A 16,025-nucleotide genomic window follows, 5' to 3' on the forward strand; every position below is an offset into this window, starting at 1 on the left:
GCCAAGAACTTACAGCTTCTGCTCTCACTCTCTTGGAACATTTCCACCACCTTCTGAAGAAGTCCAGCTGGAAAGAGAAGGCCAAAAATCCCAACTGAAGCTCCAGATTGAGGCCATCATAGGCCAATTAGCCAAGCTGCCTGCTGACCACAGCTACTGAGCGAGTCCAGGTAAGATCAGAAGAAGCATTTGTCACCCCACAGAATCATGAGAAATAGCCGTTATTGTTTTAACCCACTATGTTTTGGGGATGGTTCGTTACCCAGCAATAGCTAATTGATACAATACTGGGGCCACTTGCCTGAAAGATCAAAACTTGGGAAGCAACCCAAAGGCAGGCTGGATGGTACAGTGGGTAAGAGCTTGAACTTTCATCCTAGAATTGGGCCCCAAACCACACCCTACCACTTACCAGCTGTGTTAATGATGAGAAATTTTATTTATCCTTATTTCGTCCTAGGTGAAGAATTCAAGGGGTTGATATACAGAGTGGACTTGAGATCCTTTCTGGTAGAGAGGAACGCTATTAAGTTTTGGCCACCAACAAAATGTGGTCCATGTATGTGCTGGAGGTGGTAAAGGAGTAAATCATATATATCAAATTGGACAGTTCTTAACAATAAGATTGTACAGAAAAAGCAAGTTGTCAGGCTATTATGATTATGTAAAAGTATTTTTTATTTTTATTAATTTTTATTTATTTATGATAGTCACACACACAGAGAGAGAGAGAGAGAGAGGCAGAGACACAGGGAGAGGGAGAAGCAGGCTCCATGCACCGGGAGCCCGACGTGGGATTCGATCCCGGGTCTCCAGGATCGTGCCCTGGGCCAAAGGCAGGCGCTAAACCGCTGCGCCACCCAGGGATCCCAAAAGTATTTTTTAAATGTAAGGAGGAGCACATAAACCACCTCAGAGTGTTTGCCTCTTTGAAGGTAAAGATGGGAATGGATTTCTAAGTAGAAATCAAGTATTTTTGCTTTAATCACAATATTATTATTTCTTATTATACAAAAGGACACTAGTTGCATCATTTTGGGAGAAAACGAACACTGAAACTCCAGCATTGGTTAATTTGGTTTGGTGGGAATGTTTTCATCTTCCTCATCCCTCAAATTCCTGTAATTAATTTAATTACAATGGTTCCAAATTCTTCCTTCCTGCATGTAGCGTGGGGGGCTAGCCTTCTCCAGCCAGCCCTGACACCTGTCTCATCACAGGCAGGCTCAGCAGGGTATGCACAGCACCTGGTACTGCTCTCCAGGGCCCCCCAGCTTGAGCCCACCCATGCCCACAGCTGGCTGTATTCTTGCCAGAGTTTCAGATCTCAGGCTTTGATCTTCAACGTGCTTGAAGAATATCAATTCATTAGGTTCACCTGACTGAATATAAGGGGTTTCTCAATCCTCCAACTCCTCTGCAGAGGGCCCTGACACCCTCCTAAAAGCAGCTGAGGGTAAGCCGTGGGGAAGAGTGTTTGTACAGAAGGTGTCTGGAAAAGGCAACACAACAGAGACACATGCCAGAGGCGATATCCTTCCGTGGCAGATGCCAAATGGAGGATTTTATCAGGCTCTTTAAATTTTTAAAGACTTATTGGTGATGTTTTGTCTTGCTGTCCCTGTTTTAGTGAATTGGTTCTGGCGTCCTTAACTATTGTGTATGAGGGTGTGAGAGCCAAGACCTACAAAATGTGCAGATTAGCAGGTGGGGGCCTGGGCTCTGGGACTCAGGAGACCTGCTCCTGGATTCTCCTGTTTGGACCCTTCTCACTTCTCAGGCCAGGGTGTTACACCCAAAGGGAGATCCTGAAGTTGTTCTTTCTGATTTTCATTGATAAGTTCTGGGTTAGACACTCTGGAAAATTGGAGTTTGGATAAGACTGGTTTTTGTTTTTGTAAGATTTTATTTTTAAGTAATCTCTACACCCAATGTGGGACTCAAACTCACAAGCCCGGGATCAAGTGTCACATGCTCTACCAACTGAGCCAGCCAGGAGCCCCGGATAAGACGGGTTTTTAACTCACAAATAACACATGCTCTGTGTAGAAAACTAAAAAAAAAAAAAAAAAAAAAAAAAAAACCACATATAAATAAACCAAAAAAGAAGAGACAGAGTACCTATCATGTACTAGCACTGTGCTAGGACCAGGGATATCATGAGCAGCAAACTGTTAATTCCATGAGGACACACCCTTTGTTATGTTTAAAGGCTGACACTGGACTCCCAGGGTGTGATCCTGGAGGCCTGGGATCGAGTCCCACATCGGGCTCCCTGCATGGAGCCTGCTTCTCTCTCTGCCTGTGTCTCTGCCCCTCTCTCTGTGTCTCTCATGAATAAATAAAATCTTTTTAAAACAATTTATTTCTCAATTTTTTTGATATAATACAATCTATTTCTCAATTTAAAAAAAAAAAGAAATGTTCTAAGAACTATTTCTCAGAGTATAGTCCTGGTATTAGATGGTTTTAAATCACATAGACCGGGACTCCTGGGTGGCTCGGTGGTTGAGCATCTGCCTTCGGCCCAGGGCACGATCCTGGAGACCCAGGATTGAATCCCACGTTGGGCTCCCAGTGCATGGAGCCTGCTTCTCCCTCTGCCTGTGTCTCTGCCTCGCTCTGAGAGAGAATAAATAAAATCTTAAAAAATAAATAAATTACATAGACAAAAAAAAAAATTCCCTGGAATTCTCTTTCAGTCCTTCAAGGAGAAAGTCTCACTTTGATGTTGATATGTCTTCAATGTCTAACACTTACTGATTTCCCTTTTTAAACAGAACCAGTCCTAGGCTCAGCCCCCAGCCGGCAATAATACCCAGCTGAAATGGATATATGACATGTTTTTCATTTTTTTCTTTTTTTTATGAAGTAAATTCTACACTGAATGTGGGGTTCGAACTCACAACCCCAAGATTAAGAGCTGCATGCTCCACTGACTGAGCCAGTCACCCTCATATTGTTTAATTTTCTTTGAACTGATTTTTTATTTATGGCAAGTGTGTATTGGTTTCTCATGTGATGTTGTAATATTGCTTTTTTAGAATAAAGGCTTCAAGCAAATTTAAATTAAAAGTGAGGGCAGCCCCAGTGGCTCAGCGGTTTGGCACCTGCCTTCGGCCCAGGGTGTGATCCTGGAGACCTGGAATCGAGTCCCACATCGGGCTCCTTGCATAGAGCCTGCTTCTCCCTCTACCTGTGTCTCTGCCTCTCTTTCTCTCTGTGTCTCTCATGAATAAATAAATAAAATCTTTAAAAAAAAGAAAAAAATAGAAGTGAGTTGATTTTTAAAATTTATTTATTTATTTATTTAGTGATGTCCGGGGCAGGAGTTGGGGCAAGAGAGAGAATCTCAAGCAGATCTGTGCTGAATGGGAAGCCCAACTCGGGGCTCAATCTCAGGACCCCAAGATCATGACCTGAGCTGAAATAAGAAGTCGGCGCTTAACCAGCTGAGCTATCCAGGCAACCCTGAAAGTGAATTAATTTTAAGACTAATTTTAAGTGTAGAGCACCCGTGGTGTAAGGATGGGGCAGAAATAAAGATGATTCTTCAATGACTAAAGTTTGGAGAACATTGTTCTAGTAAATTCTATCTAGAAATAAAGTAAACCCTCACTTGACTCCACACACATCTGTAGCTACACCCTCGATGAAGGAAAACTTGTAAAGAATTGTCTATCCATGCTTCCTCACCTCTAATTTACTCTTCTGTCTAATCTAATCTCGTTTCTGGGTTGATTTTCCAGTGAAACTTTGCTCCCAAAGACCTCGAGCAGCCAAATTCAATGGACATCTCTCTGACCACATTGTTCACGGCCTCCCAGCAGCCTTGACCCAGCTGATGATTTCGTCTTTTCTGAAACTCTTTCATTTTTGGACTTCAATCGTCTGGTTTTCCTTTCACTTTTCTTAGTGCCTCCTCCTCTGCCCGGTCTTCAAATACCAGAGCACATCAGGGCTAATCCAATGTGTTTAAGTATCATCTGTTCGGAGATACCCACTATGGTATCTCCAACCAAGCCCGTGGTTCATGGTGAACTCAACATCTGTGTCTGGCTAGCTCCAACTTCACAATCCAGATGGAACTCTTGATTCCTCCTGCACCTGATTCTATTTCCTTTTTTTTTTTTTTTTTTTTTTTTAATTTTTTTTTTTTTTATTTATTTACTTATGATAGTCACAGAGAGAGAGAGAGGCAGAGACACAGGCAGAGGGAGAAGCAGGCTCCATGCACCGGGAGCCCGACGTGGGAGTCGATCCTGGGTCTCCAGGATCACACCCTGGGCCAAAGGCAGGCGCTAAACCACTGCGCCACCCAGGGATCCCTGATTCTATTTCCATAAGTAGCACCATCTCCTCCTTTCCTTCATCCTCAAAATCAATCTATCAAGTCTTGTTGACTTCACCCCAAAGTTCTATCAAGAATCTGACCACTCGGGATCCCTGGGTGGCGCAGCGGTTTGGCGCCTGCCTTTGGCCCAGGGCGCGATCCTGGAGACCCGGGATCGAATCCCACATCGGGCTTCCGGTGCATGGAGCCTGCTTCTCCCTCTGCCTGTCTCTCTTTCTCTCCCTCTCTCTGTGACTATCATAAATAAAAAAATTTTTTTTTAAATTTATTTAAAAAAAAAAAAAGAATCTGACCACTCTACTCCATCTTCCCCTATGGTCCCAGGCAAGCTCATCATCTCTTTTCTGGACCCAGCACCAGCCTCCTCTCTTGTCCCTTACTTTTATTCCTCCTGCCCACAGTTCATTCACACAGCAGCTAGAAGGATTATTACAAAATATAAATCAGTCTATGTTCCTCCTCTGCTTAAAATTCTTTAGTAGCTTTCTTTTTTTTCTGGAATAAAGGACCACTTTCTATGACTGCAGAGCCCTATGTGATCTGGTTCTCACCTATTTCTCTAATCTTACCTCATTTCTCTCTTGCTGACTCCTTCTGCTTCAGCCACCTTGACTTTTTTGTTTCTGGTGTCTAGAAGTTACTTACCTCAGGACCTTTGTACATGCTGTTCCTTCTGCCTGAAATACTTTCTCCCCACTTTTCCATGATTGGCTCCTTTTCAACCCTCAGGCCTTAGCTTCAGTGTTGCTTCCTCAGAACATCTGACCATTCTATCAAAAATGGGCTTCCCCAGAGACTATCTTGTTACTTTATTTCCATTTTAGCACCTTTAATAGTCTAATTATCTTGTTTGTTTACTTATCTACTTTTTTAAATTATAAACTCCATGAAAGTAAGGACCTTGTTTATTTGATTTACTGCTGCATGCCCAATGCCCAAAATAGCATCTGACATGTGGTTGGCCCTCAATATTTCTTGAATATAATGGAGAGGTAAGAGGTGATTAGACCTGGTGGAATCTTTTTTTTTTTTTTTTTAATTTTTATTTATTTATGATAGTTACACAGAGAGAGAGAGGCAGAGACACAGGCAGAGGGAGAAGTAGGCTCCATGCACCGGGAGCCCGACGTGGGATTTGATCCCGGGACTCCAGGATCGCGCCCTGGGCCAAAGGCAGGCGCCAAACCGCTGCGCCACCCAGGGATCCCAGACCTGGTGGAATCTTGACAGAGCACAGTGGGGAGGCCTTTGGGGATCTTAATCAGAGAAACAAAGTGATCAGACATGGCAGGGTTTTTTTTCTTTAAAGATTTATTTATTTAAATTAACCACTCAGGAAATGAGATGTTGGCTGGGATGCGGAGAAAGGGGAACACTCTTACATTGTTGGTGGAATGCAGGCTGCAAAAAAAACAGTTACTTAATTTTTTGAGGAACCGGGGATGCCTGGGTGGCTCAGCGGTTGGGCATTTGCCTTCGGCTCAGGGCATGTTCCTGGTCTGGGGATCAAGTCCTGCATCAGGCTCCCTGCGAGAAGCCTGCTTCTCCCTCTGCCTGTGTCTCTGCCTCTCTCTCTGCATCTCTCATAAATAAATAAACAAACAAACAAATAAAATCTTTAAAAAAAAAATTGAGGAACCCTATCACCCAGCAATTGCACTACCAGGGATTTACCCCAAGATACAAATGATCTGTGATCCGAAGGGGCATCAGCACCCCAATGTTTATAGCAGCAATGTCCACAATAGCTAAACTATGGAAAGAGCCCAGATGTCCATCAACAGATGAATGGATAAATAAGATCTGGTACACACACACACACACACACACACACACACACACGGTGGAATGCTACTCAGCCATCAAAAATGCAATCTTGCCATTTGCAATGACATGGATGGAACTAGAGGATATTAGCTAAGGGAAATAAGTCAATCAGAGAAAGACAATTATCATATGATTTCACTCATATGTGGAATTTAAGAAACAAAACAGAGTATCACAGGGGAAAAAGGAAAAAAAAAATAAAACAAGATTAAATCAGAGAGGGAAACAAACCATAAGAGACTCTTAACCATAGGATGCAAACTGAGGGTCGCTGGAGGGGTGGGGGTAACCAGGTGATGTAATGAGCACTACGTGTTAGATTAGACCGATGAATCACTGCCTTCTACCTCTGAAACCAATAATATATTATATGTTAATTAATTTAAGTTTAAAAAAGATTATTTTAGAGGTTGAGGGTGATGCCGAAGAAGAGGGAGAGGGAGAAGGAGGAAGCAGACTCCCTGATGAGCACAGAGCCTGATGCAGGGCTCAATCTCACTATCCTGAGATCATGACCTGAGCTGAAATCAAGTGTCAGATGCTTAACTGACTGAGCCACGCAGGTGCCCCCAAGACTTGGCAGTTTTAAATGATCAGTCTGACAGTAGTGCAGGAAACACGTTGGAGGGAGACTACGGAAGGCTATTGCAGTCATCCAGGAGAGAGATGATAGAATAAGGTGCACAAAGCATTCAGCAGTTAATGATATGGAATAAGGGTGAGTTACTACCCGCAATGAAGCAGGCAAGTAAGGGATGCTTGAACTAATGAGTAGGTAAAGTTCAGAGTCCAGAGATAGATTTGTGTATCCTCTGGAATTTTTGAGCTTCCTCCAGTGAATGCTAGAATTTCTTACCCGTATCAAGTTATTTGAGCTGAAGTCTGATAGTTTATCCTCCATTCGTATTTGCATCCTCCTACTTGTGTTCCTCCTTATTACCATGAGCTGGGAGGGAGAATTTCAAGGAGCGAGCTCTAACACTTCTCATTAGCTGTGTGACCTGGTAAGTCACCCAGTCTCTCTGAACTCAGTTTCTTCTCCTTCTCCTTCTCCTTCTCCTTCTCCTTCTCCTTCTCCTTCTCCTTCTCCTTCTCCTTCTCCTTCTCCTTCTCCTTCTCCTTCTCCTTCTCCTTCTTCTTCTTCTTCTTCTTCTTCTTCTTCTTCTTCTTCTTCTAGATTTTGTTTATTTATTCATGAGAGACACAAAGAGAGAGGCAGAGACACAGGCAGAGGGAGAAGCAGGCTCCCTGTGGGGAGCTCAGTGCAGGACTCAATCCCAGGACCCAAGGATCACAACCTGAGCCAAAGGCAGACTTTCCACCACTGAGCCACCCAGGTGCCCCTCAGTTTCATCTTCTGTAAAATGAGGATGCTGATATCTATTCTGTCCATTGCAGGGATCAGGGAATAACTGTACAAAAAATGTTTTCAAAATGCAAGAAAAAGTATTACTATAATGTCATTCAATAAATATTTATTAAGTAGCTCCTGAGTGCCAGCCACTCTTGGTACTGGGAGTATACCAATAGAGTGCAGGGCGGAGACAAAAATCGAGCCCTTATGGGGTTGGTTTTTTAGAGGTCCATTTAGATTCTGGGATTTTTGGATTTTGATCATAGTTTCCAAATTGTCAGATAACCTTAGACCCCTGTTAAAAAGTATAGACTCTTGGTCTAACCACAGTCTTGGTCAGAATGGGGAAGGTAGAATGGAGGAAGGATTCATGAACTCTTCAAAATTATTCAGAAAGGACTGATGATAAGAGATTAAATGGATTAAACTGCCTCTTTTTTTTTCTTTTTCAAATTCTGATCAACTGCTCAGCAATCCTGCACATATGTCTGTTCATACAGAGTTTTCCAAAACATTCCTAATAATAAGTGGCTTCAGATGGCTCCTAGGGAAAACAAGTCCAAACATTAGAACCAGCCACGTGACCTTGAAGGAGCAGAGAGCAGAAGTGCTGTCCTCGGCGGTGTTTTTGTCTGCCATGGAGTTTGCTGTGCAACCGTGGGCAGGTCACTTTCCTGTTCTGGATCTAGGTGTCCTCATCACCAAAACAAGGTCATGGTTTCCTGACTACCAGTTCACGGAGGAGTGCTGGGTTTGTTGCTTCAAAATCACCTGGGAAGGGATCCGTGGATGGCGCAGCGGTTTGGCGCCTGCCTTTGGCCCAGGGCGCGATCCTGGAGACCTGGGATCGAATCCCACATCAGGCTCCCGGTGCATGGAGCCTGCTTCTCCCTCTGCCTGTGTCTCTGACCCTCTCTCTCTCTCTCTGTGACTATCATAAATAAATAAAAATTTAAAAAAAAATCAAAATCACCTGGGAAGCTTTTAAATATCCAGATTCCTGGGCCCTGTGGACCAGCGAATATGATTCAGTAGAGCTAGGATTGCATCCATCACCTTCTCTATTTTTAATTAGCTTTCTGGGAAATTTTTGATATGCATCCAGATTTGGGATGTTACTTAGGGTAGGTCAAACTCTCTGTGTCTCAGTTTTGTAAAATGTAAATGTAAAATGTAATCTGTCAAATGTGATCCTCAGATGGTGGATTTGAGTAAGTTAATTTCTATAATGAGCTGAGAACACTGGCCCATACTGGGTACCATGGAAGTTTTAACTCTTCCATCCAATCAAGAAGACAAAACCACCGTGAGTCTTTAAAGCAGAGGGAACCGAATGCAGACATGATGGAGAGGCTGAGAAGTCAAATAGGGGACAGGGATGCAACCTATAGATTAGGCAGAAAGATGTCATCCACTACCTAGCAGGAAACGAGAAGGAAAAGGTGGTGTTACTGGAGCCCAGATTCTGGATCCACAGAATGGACCTACAGCTGGAGCTATAGACAAGACACAGCCATTGCCAAGACACTGCTGCAGGAGAATGAACACCCTGGCTGGTTGTCCCACCCTCCAGTCTCCCACTAGTGCTTCCTACTGGCTGACCCCAGCAGGAAGTCCTCTCTCAAGTGAGCTGGGGAAACCTCATCTGCAGGTCACCCATGCCCCTCAGGGAAAGGATGAAGAGTGGCTTTGAGAACAGATTATTATTATTTTGTCGTTGTTATTGTTACTATTATTATTTTCTTTAAGTCTCTTTTGGCCATACAGATCTTAAAGTTTCTAGACCTTAGACAACCACTCGGATCTTCGGGGCTTTGTGAGTGCTTATTGATTAATTGATTCTATGCACTCAGTGTACACACATACATAAATGCTTGGCCTCTGATCTCTGGAAACTGACAGCTCAGGTCTTGGCAAAAATTTATTGATGCTGAAGGCCGCACAGCCCCTCCCAAGACTTAAGGAAAGGGAAGGTATATGAATCCGGTTTCCTGCTGGGGATCAGTAGCCTCAGCACTTTGCAGGCTTCAGAAGTGATACATGGGAGGAGCTGGCCAGTGACATCACCAGACCAAAAGGAAGGTCCCAGAAAAATCAAGAACAAATATAAAGAAGCAAGACCATGGAATCATTTGTGCAGAGCACTGGGCAGTGGAGGAGAGGGACAGGAAATAGGGCCTCACCTAGTTTTAAGACTACTTCCTAGAAAAATCTGCAAAACACCAACTTGTCTTTGGGACACATCCCCTAAGTGTGCTGTGTGGGAGTGGAGATGTAGGAATTTTGCTACCAAAAATGGGCAGAAAAGCTCTTCCTAAATGTTTCCAGGAGGACCCAAAATTTAACCTTGAACCAGGGGCAAATATGTTTATCTTAAGAGGTTTTTTTAAGAGAAAGGACTGGATATTGTGGAATTCTTCCTAATATACCAAAGACCTGCTTCACAGATTCATTCTTTCAGCAAATATTGATGGATAACGGTTTGGCAGCTAGTTCAGTGAGCTTTGGAGTGAGGCAAAACTGGGTTACACTATGGCTTTGCCTCTGCCTAGCTCTGGGGTCTTGGGCAAGGGACTTTACCCCAATTTCCTCATCCGTGAAAGGGAATAATATGAACTACCGTGTAGAGCTGTGAGGATTGGAATGAGTTCATGCATGAAAGTAATTAGTACAGAGTCTGAATCCAGTGTGTGCTCAGGTAGTTCATTTTATTATGACTCGTACTATTTGTAGGATACTTCTCAAAACACTTAACCCTATATTAGCTCATTGGATCTCACCTCAGCTCTGTGAGGTGGGTCAGGCAACCCACACTGGTTTTGCTTCTACTATGCATCTAGCACCCTGTCAGATGTTTGTCAGTTACATCCTGTTGATTTCATCCATTCAGTATGTATTTGATATTTTATGCTAGGCTGTTCTGTGCATTTAGGCTACAACAGTGAAGAAAGACAAAAACCCTTATCTTTCATAGAGGATACACTCCATGAGGGAAGAGGGACAATAAACACAGTTTAACAAACACTTAGGTTTATCATGTTCTAAGGTGTTTTATAGGGATGCCCAGGTGGCTCAGTGGTTGAGTATCCGCCTTTGGTCCAGGGTGTGATCCTGGAGACCCGGGATCAAGTCCCATTAAGGCTCCCTGCGAGGAGCCTGCTTCTCCCTCTGCCTGTGTCTCTGTCTCTCATGAATAAATAAAATCTTTAAAAAAAATAAAGTGTTTTATAAGTAGTGGCTCATAATCTATGAGGAAGGTGTTATTTTGCTTATCTCATTCTATAGATCAGCATACTGGAGCACAAGGGAGTTGGAAGTCACTTGCCTAAGATCTCATAGATCAGGAGAGCTGGATTCAGGATTTAAAGCCAGACAGTATGACTTTGGAGTCCTTGCTTTTTTTTTTTTTTTTTTAAGATTTTTAATTTATTTACTTGTGAGAGAAGTGGAGCAAGCACGAGCAAGGGGAGGAGCAGAGGGAGAAGGAGAAGCAAACTCCCCACTGAGCAGGGAGCCCAACACAGTGTCCATCCCAGGACCCTGAGATCATGACCTGAGACAAAGTCAGTTGCTTAATCAACTGAGCCACCCAGGTGCCCCCTGCCCTTTTTTAAAGTAGGCTCCACACCAAGCATGGAGTCTAATGCAGGGCATGAACTCATGATCCTGAGATCAAGACCTGAGCTGAGGGGCACTTGGGTGGCTCAGTCAGTTAAGTGTTTGCCTTTGGCTCAGGTCAAGATCTCAGGGTTGGGCTCCCTGCTCAGTGGGGAGTCTGCTTCTCCCTCTCCCTCTGCCACTCCCCCTGCTTGTGTTCCCTCTCTCTCTCTCTCTCAAATAAATAAATAAATAAATAAATAAATAAATAAATAAAATCTGAGCTGAAATCAAGAGTCGGATGCTTAACTGATTGAGCCCCCCCAGGCACCCCTGGAGTCCTTGCTCTTAATCATTACTGTGTGTTGCCTCTCAGAGGAAAAAATATATATGTACTAATAAATCAGGGTATGATAAGTGCTATGAAAAAATAAAGCAAGGTAAACGGCAAAAAAAGGCAAATGCTCTCTAAGGAGTGACACCTGAGCAGAGACCTGAAGGCATGAGGAAGAGAAGCAGGTGAACATCTTTGGGAAGGATGACCCAATAGAGGGAAGCACAGCTGCAAAGGCTGGAGACAGGCCACACCTGGTGTGTTCTGAGAAGCACAAGGGAGGTGAGTGCTGGAAAAGCAGAGTGAGCATGTATAAGATGAGTCAGGGAGCGAAAGACACCTCAGGTGGGAAGGATGCTATTGCCTTTTGCTGAGATGGACAAATTGTAAGAGGAGCAGGTTTGTAGGAGCAGGTCAGGAGTTCAGTTAGGGATAACAGGAACAACTAGCTGCAGAGGGCTTTGAGGGATTAAATAACTCACCCTAGGTCATCCGGGAAGTCGTCTTTAGAGGCAAGCTTCAGACCCTTGTCTGCCAACCCTAACTTCAGTACCACACAGGCCTTTTCCTGGGTGGGTGCCGTGGGGAATCTGCAGAAGTTATAATCTGACAGTCCTAATCCCTGATCCCAAGGAGCTTCCAAGGAGGGAGAAAAGAGGTGCTGGAGAGTAAGGGAGAAAGACAGAGTAACAATGCCACAGATTCCACACCACCGTAAAGAGCATGAGTTTATTTTTTTAAGAGATTTTATTTATTTACTTGGGAGACTGAGTGAGAGAGCATGAGTTGAGGTGGGGGCAGAGGAAGAGGGAGAAACAGACTCTCTGCTGAGCAGGGTGCCCGATGCCGGGCTCGATCCTGGGACCCCAGGATCATGACCTGAACAGAAGGCAGATGCTTAACTGACTGAGCCACCCAGGTGCCCCAGGAACATGAGTTTAAATGGGAAGTGCAGACAAGAAGCACAGAAAAAGTGCTTCTGTTTTTTTAATCAGGGAAAAGTTTCCTTTTCTTGCATTTCTTTTTCTTTGCTCTCTCATTTTGTGCACTTCTTTTTGAAAAAGCAAAGAGTGAGGTTGCCTGGGTGGCTCAGTCAGTTCAACATCTGACTCTTGGTTTCAGCTTGGGTCGTGGGGTCAAGCCCTTTGTTGGGCTTCACACTTGATGTGAAGTCTGCTTGGGTTTCTCTCTCCCTCTCCTTCTCCCTCTGCCCCTCCCCTTCGCCCACACTCTCTAAATAAATAAATAATATCTTTAAGAAAGAAAAAAAGAAAGAGCGAGCAAAGAGTGAAAGACTTAAAAAAAAGAGTGAGGGATCCCTGGGTGGCGCAGCGGTTTAGTGCCTGCCTTTGGCCCAGGGCGCGATCCTGGACACCCGGGATCGAATCCCAAGTCGGGCTCCCGGTGCATGGAGCCTGCTTCTCCCTCTGCCTATGTCTCTGCCTCTCTCTCTCTCTCTCTCTCTGTGTGTGACTATCATAAATAAATAAATAATTAAAAAAAAAAAAAGAGTGAAAGACTCTTGGCTCTGTGTGGAGGGTGTCAGGGACAGTACAAACATCTCAGTGTTGACGGCCCAGCTCTGTCTGACATGGGAAAGCCCCAGAGGCTCAGGGTGCTACGTAGGCAAGTCTTTCCCCACAGATTGCCCCCAGTATTGATGCTTTCCCATCATGACAAACGCATATTCCCAGGCCAGACCTCTCTCCTGAACTGACGTCTCCAACTACAGCTTCCTCAATATGCCGCTACCAGGCATCTCTAAATACAACCCAATTTGAAGTCCTGATCTTCCCCCAATCCCAAACTTGTTCTACCTGCAATGAGATGCCAAGAAGCTCACCCTGCGGCAAGGATTCATGTGACTTACTAAGGAAGGGTTCCCAGGAGGAACAGTGAAAGAAGTGGGAGAAATAAGATAGAGAAGGCAAGAAGGGGAACACCTGGTTGGCTCAGTCGGAAGAGCATGCAACTCTTGATCTCATGATTGGGGGTTTGGGCCTCATGTTGGGTGTAGAGATTACTAAAAAGAATAAAAAATAAAAAACAATAAGATAATTTAAAAATAATAATAATAATAAAGAAGGGGCACCTGGGTGGCTCAATCGATAAAGCATCTGACTCTGGATCTCAGTTCAGGTCTTGATCTTAGGGTCTTGAGGTCAAGTCCCGAGTTGGGCTCCATGTCCATTTTAAAAGAGCAAGGGTAAAATAAATAAATAAAATAAAATAAAAAATAATAAAAAAAATAAAATAATAATAAAATAAAATAAAATAAAATAAAATAAAATAAAATAAATAAAATAAAATAAAATAAAATAGCAAGGGTGTTATTTCGGGCCCAGTCTCCGCAGGGTAGTTTCAGCCTGACCCCCAGAGGAATGCTGGATGTAATTACCTCTGGGCAATTGGCAGGTGTAAAGGGGGCTGGGCTTCCCTATTACAGTATCAGTTGGTCACTGGCTAAGGGCTGGGAAGTGAGCCCCTGGGCACTTCCTTGCAAGGCCAAAGGGACCCCAATAGCAGATGAGCAGATCTCTGAAGAGAGTCACATGTGCAGGCTACTAGAAGCATCAGCACACAGAAGCCTAGAAGGGGGAGCTCAGAAACCATCAAAGGGACCCCAGGGAGGATCTGAGCAGTACCCTGACAGTGTCTACCATACACACCTTCCCAAACTCAAGAAATGGCACTGCTCTCCTCCTGGTTGCTCAGGCCCCAAACGCTGGAGTAATCCTTGACCTGCTCTTTCTCTCATGCCCATATCCAATCTTTTGGTCAGTCTTACTGTTGGCAATATCTTTATTTTTAAAAAAAAATTTTTAAAGTAATCCTTATGCCCAACTTGGGACTCTGTCTCTCAACCCCTAAATCAAGAGTCTCATGTTCTACTGACTGAGCCAGCCAGGCACACTCTGGCAATTGCTTTAAAATAAACCCAGAATATAATCACTTTTTTAAAGTAACTTTAAAAATCGTGGTAAAATTCATATGACATACAGTTCAGTGGCATTAAGTATATTCACATTGCTGTTCAACCATCACCACCATCCATCCACAGAATTCTTTTCATCATACAAAACTGAAACTCTGTACCTGATGAACATTTTGTTTATTCACTTACCTATGGATGGACACTTGGACTGCTCCTGCCTCTTGGTTATTGCAAATAATGCTGCTATGAACATGGATGTTCAAATATCTGTTCGAGCCCCTTCTCTCAATTCTTTTGAGTATGTACCCAGAAGTGGAATTGCTAAATTATATGGAAATTCTATTTTTAATTTTTTTAGTAACTGCCATGTTGTTTTCCAAAGTGGCTGCACCATTTTTCATTCCCAGCAGTGCACAACTGTTCCAATTTCTCAACATCCTTGCCAACACATTATTTTCTGCTTTTTTAAAAAATATTTGTTTATTTGAGATAGAGAGAACATGAGGGGGGTGAGAAGGGAGAAGGAGAGGGAGAAGCAGACTCTCCACTGAGCAAGGAAACTACCTGCCTCAACTCTGACTCCATCCCAGGACCCAGAGATCATGACCTGAGCTGAAGGCAGACAGGCAGACATGTAATCAACTGAGCCACCCAGGCACCCCTCTGGGTTCTTTTCAATTTGATAATTTTTATCCCTTCTACGATCTCCACCCTAAACCAAGCTGTTTAATTTCTGCCTGATGTTTGCAGTAGGATCCCAGTTGACCTCCCTGCCTCTACTTCCATTCCCTGTGGTCTCAATGCCACTCCTCTGCTCACAGTCTCCAATGTCTTCCTTCCCTCCCACTCAGCAGAAGGCCAAGTTCTTACAATGGCCTATGATGCTCTGCAAGATTTGTTCCTCAACCTCCCAGCTCTGACTCATTTCCTACTTGTCACTCTACCCCAGCCATTCTGGCTTTTTTTTTTTTTTTTTTTTTTTCTGTTCCAAGTAATCTACTGCCTCGGGGCCTTTGCCTGGGTTTGTCTGCCTGGAATGCTCTTCCTTCATATCCTGGGTGTGACTTGCTTCTTCATTTCTTTCAGGTATTGTCCAAATGCCCATTTCTCAGAGAGGCCTCTTGGCATCACCCATTGTGCACCCACCCCTCATCCGTTTTCTGCCTTTCTCCCTCCTGCCTCATGACTGGAGAGAATGACCCCTCCACACTGTGCCAACTGAGCTTTCTTGCCCTCAGGCTTCTGGGTGGGTTTGGCCCACCAGGAGATGAATGGCAAAAGGAGGAAGATGCTGAAGATTTCCTGCATCTTACCTGCTCTTGGCATTGAGCGAGTGGCAGGACATCGACTGCATTTGGGAGAGGTAGTCCTTCCTCCACTCTCCAGCTGCCTGCCAACTCCCAAGTATCAATGACATCATTTCCTCCCTTGGCTCTTCATTCCTCAAAGTTCTAAGGCCTCTCTCTTATTGGTCCCTGGAGCCTCAACATCCCTTTTGATTCTCTGAACCCTGCCCATTCCTTTAGTCCCTTCACTGAGACTTGAACCACCCAATCTGGAGTCTGTCTCTTGTTGGACCTGACTGAAACACCTTCCAGATCACATTCTGTATAGTCTCCAACCC

The sequence above is a fragment of the Canis aureus genome, chromosome 3 (assembly GCF_053574225.1).
Source record: "Canis aureus isolate CA01 chromosome 3, VMU_Caureus_v.1.0, whole genome shotgun sequence".
NCBI lineage: Eukaryota > Metazoa > Chordata > Mammalia > Carnivora > Canidae > Canis > Canis aureus.